Genomic DNA, 5,938 nt, shown 5'->3' with positions numbered 1-5,938 from the left:
TTTATTTCTGTATTACAAGTACGTTATGTTGTATCCTTGCCCTTTAGCTTCGCTCGGGCATAAATATATCAATCAATCAATCAATCAATCTCTCTCTAAAATGCTATAAATTGAAAAATATTACTTTTTTATCGACTAAAGTTCAATTCCGTCGTATACAATTCTTTGAGATTCACTCAATTATTTCCTAAAAAATTGGAAAAATTTCGTAACCGATTTCCAAAAGGATACCGGTTCCCAAAAAGATCGGTAACGAAAAACTATACAATTTAAAGCACTCCCCTTGAAATACTACCCCTGTTTTATATACAATTCTTTAAAATTCGATCAATTATTTCCCGAAAAATTCGAAAATCTTCTGATACCGGTTTCCAAAAAGATCGGTAACGAAAAATTATACACTTTATGGCACTCCCCGGGAATTTCCTGAAAAATTCGAAAAACTTCTAATACCGGTTTCCAAAAAGATCGGTAACAAAAAATTATACACTTTATGGCACTCCCCGGGTAATTCTATCCCTGTTTTATATACAATTCTTTAAAATTCGGTCAATTATTTCTCGAAAAATTAGAAAAATTAAAAAAACCGGTTTCCAGAAAATTGGTAACAAAAAACTATACACACAATGACACTCCCCGGGAAATTCTACCTCTATTTCATATACTTTTGGTAAAAATTCGGTCCATTGGTTTCCGAGATCATCGAACACAAACAATCAAACTGACAAACTCTGTCTCTTTATAATAATAGTATAGAGTATAGATATATATTATCGTATATATATATATATATATATCTTTATGGTTCGGCATAAGTTATATATATTATATGTCGTAAGCAAATGCTATCTGCCTGGTCAAATGGCTTTCGCCCGTTTATTTGTGTTCAACTGTTATTTGCCTAGGAAATTGATTTGAATTCTGCCAATATTTACAGTAGCTTTCATAAGTTTATTTCAGAACAGTATAAAAATAAATTTTTACAACGAACTTTACGAAAAGCTGTTTTAGAAACTGCAACTAGAAAAAGTATCACAGGAGATCTATTTCTAAACGAAAAAAAACAAAAAAAATATCAAGAATTTACTAACGATGTTATTAACCTTCGGAGAACACACCTATTTGTTCATTCACGGAGAACACTCTGGGTCAATCTGACCCTACACACACTTTGATCGTCTACCATTTTATAATTGACGAGTGCAATCAGCTTGAAAAAATTTCCAGATGTACTTACAACATTGTTAAATCAATTGAAATAAGTAAAAAGTGCCGTTGGAATTATTTACATATTTAAAAAAATTCAAAAAAAATTATTTTTTTGAAAAAAACGTAATTTACGAAAAAACTTGTATTTTTTATTTTTTTAAATTTTAATATTTCTGGCTACAACTTTACGTGTATATTCTTAAAATGTAGTAAAAACTCGAGGTAAGGGTCAAATTGAACCTGGGTGTTCTCCGAGGGTTAATGTAGTTTTTCTAATATTTCGCTAAACAATTATTTCAAACAAAGAAATGACACCATCGCCCAAAAAATTCAAATTATGAAAAAGAAAAGAAAGATAAAACGGTTCGAAAATAACAAAACTATAAATAAATGTGAATATTTTGTTTTTATTAAAGATTAACTTATTTTAAACCTTATTTAGCAGATAATTTTTACAAAGTAAAGTTGTAAGTATAAAAATATAGGCGAAACTTCCGAAAACGTCCATGCTCAGATTTAGTTGAAACTTTGTGAATAGGTTCCTTTTAGATAAAAAACACATACCAAAAGGATTTTTTGCAACTCCAAAGTTTAGCAACTTTTTTAACATTTTTAACTTGCTGCCTCCGCGCATACCCGATGACCTTGAATTCGACATATATTGTCAAGGACACCCTCCCGAGTAACATGCAAGTGATTTTAGTCGGGGGTCATTGTTTGTTAAAAAGTTATTAACAAAAAAAGTTTGGAAAATATAGCAGCTATTTTGAGTATTGAAAGGTATAAATGACTAATAAATATGTCGAAATAGTTCACGCATACACTTTCCACGCGAACCTAGGTTCACCCCCACCCCCCATTTTTGTAGATTAGTGACGCGCTTTAAACAGTTAAATACTTTTAAAGCGCGTCATCTAACCTACATACATTAGTGACGCGCTTTAAACAGTTAAATACTGTTAAAGGGCGTCATCTAACCTATGTAGATTAGTGACGCGCTTTAAACAGTTAAATACTGTTAAAGCGCGTCATCAAACCTATGTAGATTATAGTGACGCGCTTTAAACAGTTAAATACTTTTAAAGCGCGTCATCTAACCTATGTAGATTAGTGACGCGCTTTAAACAGTTAAATACTGTTAAAGCGCGTCATCTAACCTATGTAGGTAGTATTCAATATTACAACCAAATTCAGTATTACAATGCACTGGGCGATGTAGGTGATGTTGAGGGGTGGGCAGGGGGGGCTTCGCCCCCCCGCACTCCCCCTAGGACACGCCTTCGGCGTGCCCAGGTAGAAGATGTACCTCACTTTATGTGGCACCTCGTTTCGCGTGGAAAATGTATACGCAGAAGCAGCAAGTTAATATACTTGTACTTTGTATATGACTTTATGGTTGTTTACATTACTTGAGAGCTGTTTTGGTTTGTTTCGCGTGGAAAATGTATGCGCGGAGGCAGCAAGTTAAAAATGTTAAAAAAGTTGCTAAACTTTGGAGTCGCAAAAAATCCTTTTGGTATATGTGTTTTTTATCTAAAAGGAACCTATTCACAAAGTTTCACTTAAATCTGAGCATGGACGTATTCGGAAGTACAGCCAAAATATAAAAAGTAAACATATAAGAAGTAAATTGATTTGTCCTAACCTATTAAACAAAAACTATTTCAATTGTCAGCAGAATGTATAGACGGACACGTGCGGATATCTTTCCTTCCATTGATTAACCAATTCATTAACCAATTGATTTATATCACAGTATATGAAATAAAACTCCTCCAGTTTAGGACATTGTTTCAAAATGACGGAACAATTATCAGGTATATCAAGTTTCGCTTCAACAAGATTTAACTTTTTTAAGTTTTTGCACTGCGCTAGTAATTCCAACCGGTGATCAGTGAGGATAGCATAAAACAAGTGAACTTCTTGCAAGTTTTGATAAGAGGAAAGTAATCTAAATAAGCTGTCATCAGTAACTGGGTATTCGTCTCTGTAACAAAAATCATATAATTAGTACAGTATTTTAATTGCGAAGAAAAAATTCATGTAACTTTTTCAAGATGTTCGCAAGAGAAGCAAACAAATTTCAATAAAGAATACAATAATGTGTGTTTTAAAAGAAAATGTAGCACACACACTTACAGATAAAGGTTCACTTTTCGTAAATTCTTACAGTTAGCGAGAGCATTAATACTCTGAGATGTAAGATAACGTGCGTTCAGTGAATTTATTACTTCCAAGTCACGACACGAATTTCCCAACTCTATTAGAACTGCATCGTTTATTAAGTCTCTATCTGCCGATAACTGACGCATCCGTTGATTATTTTGCAGTATTTTGCAAAAACGTTCAGTTCTTATACCAGGTTTAGTCTCAGAAAGGTCTAAATGTTCCAAATTATTTAGCCCCTCGAGATACGAAAATCCTTCGTCGTCTACGTCAGAATAACTTAGATCCAATTCTAAAAAAAAATTGTATTACAAATTGTTATACAATTTACCAATAATCTTGACAATTATATACATATACTTATATGCATATACCTTTCAAATTTTTACATGTCTCTGAAGTTTTAAGTAGAACAGGATTTAAGTCGATGCAGCCATTTAACGACAACTCACTTAATCTTAAATGCGTTAAACGCCTGCCGCAATTATCAAGAAAGTTTACGAAATCATTAACATCAAAGTTGCATCCTGTGAGATCTAATTGTTGTAAATATTTACATCTAGGTGTAAAATAACAAAATATATCGCACATATATTTGTCAGAGTTAATATATCGCACGTTCAAACGTGTATAGAGTAGAGGATCCCGTGTTAAAATATCAAAGCGCCTATTATTTACTTCATTCATGCGGCATAATGTTACCACATCTAAGTATTTAAATATTTGTAGTAGTATTTCATTCTGTAAAGATAAAATATAATTAATATAATACAAAATAAATACTTTAATACTCAAAGTACGAAATGTCATTATTGTAATAAATATTGTGATAAGAAATATAGACTTCTTAGAATACTTTACAGGAAGCGTAGATAAACTGCAACGTGATAGCTCCTTGGATTTATCCAATGAGAGTTTCATTCTCTTGGCACGATTCGAATTACTTTTCAAGAAAATACGACGCGGATATCTCTGATCAAGAGGTTGCTCATAACCAGAGATTACCTCCTGAGATACCTTTTTGTGCTTCAAATTATTCTTATAAGAAACCCTTCTTATATCGCTGCAAATATTATCGGAACAAATTAATTTTTAAATTAATTTTTATTATTAACAGAAAAAATGGATTCAAATATTATTTAATGTCGATGATAATAATACCTTTTACAAATAACACAGTATATGGAAAAATTCTGTTGCAGATGAACTATATCTAAGTGTGCACTTTCTGAATTTGTTGTTAAATTATGCACATCGTCATGGTATGGATAGTACATGTAGTTAATTTTTTGGAACAGATTAGTTAAACTCTCGTTAGGATTTCTAGATAGGATCAATTCTGATGTACCGATGAGCATCACAGCATCCAGCTTTGTGTAAAAGTCCGCCTGTGAACTGTCCTTAAATAAGAGTTTGAGCTCTTTGGTTTTAAAGTTACACGGATGCGACAACGGTGGAGAAAATAATCTTGATTTCGGGGGTACAATCTGAGACGATTCATCCCACAACTCAATCCAGTCATCATCGGAATCTTTAGCCAAAATTTGAATTACGCTTCCAGGATTACATATTTCGTAAATACAGACTCTGATTGGATATACAGCTTCATGAAACTCGAATTCTTTAAATAGAAAATATTATTATATTTATATACTCTCTTCTCAGCAAAAGCGTATCTTCCTTAAGAATATCTTATTTATCGATTTAAATATTACATACTAATATATCTATTCGCAGTACAACCGTCGTTTGATATGAGCTCATCAATGAAATCTCTGTTTTGCCACGGAGATATTGAAATACCAGTACCATCCTTTATCTATATTAGAAAATCAAAATTGTCAAATAGTAGAAAATCTTGTAACATATAATATGTAGCGATTACTTTGTACAGGACTATACAGAGATAGGTAGTACCAGAAAATACACGTACCCTTAGATCATTAAAAGGGATTGGTAAATGAAATGGTTGTCCGTAATTTTGAAATTTGGGTGGCCCAATTATGTCAGGGGCAGTATGGAATACGCTAGGACACCAGTGGTCCATGACAACAAATCTTTTCTTCACAAATTGATAGATAAAGTCAACACTATTCTCTTCTCCTACGGATACTCTGCCGACATAGGGATATCGACTACAACTCTCGTAATATGAAGATTTATTGTGGGTTGTCATATTGTCTCTCTGAAAGAAGACAAAAAATACGAAGAATAATAATCCTTTCTTTTTTAGCATATGCTAAAATGCATTATAATATCATATTTATTTATAATTATAGCGTTAAGATTATATGTATAATCTAACAATAAGTTTATCTTGCTTCCATTCGCATTGCTAAGTACAGTCTGCATGTGGGTGTTGAATATCATTATTAAATAATTAATTATTTTAAAGAAAATAACAGTTATTTTTTAATTTTGTTAATGTAGAAAAATGTTCTTTTATAAATCTGAAATATCGGGAGCTCTGTGTTCTTCTACTACCACGTGGCACACACGTGGACGAGCACAAAAGAAAGAACATAAAAATTACACAATTTAGATTGCTCACATTCGCCAGACT

At 32.3% G+C, this 5,938-nt stretch overlaps 1 long non-coding RNA gene across 1 annotated transcript; it reads right to left on the bottom strand.

Moving 5' to 3' along the window:
* Window positions 1-4,255: 4,255 nt before the first annotated feature.
* On the bottom strand, window positions 4,256-5,180 carry LOC139786935 (uncharacterized). Its single transcript, XR_011722479.1, has 3 exons — window positions 5,095-5,180; window positions 4,537-4,996; window positions 4,256-4,438 (listed from the first exon to the last, which is right to left on the bottom strand). It is a non-coding gene; the product is annotated as an uncharacterized lncRNA (long non-coding RNA).
* Window positions 5,181-5,938: the final 758 nt, after the last annotated feature.

This window comes from Temnothorax nylanderi, unplaced genomic scaffold (genome assembly GCF_030848795.1).
Source record: "Temnothorax nylanderi isolate EJ_2023f unplaced genomic scaffold, tnyl_v1.0 TNYL_tig1202_pilon, whole genome shotgun sequence".
NCBI classification, from domain to species: Eukaryota; Metazoa; Arthropoda; class Insecta; order Hymenoptera; family Formicidae; genus Temnothorax; species Temnothorax nylanderi.
This window is presented reverse-complemented; position numbering and strand designations above follow the sequence as displayed.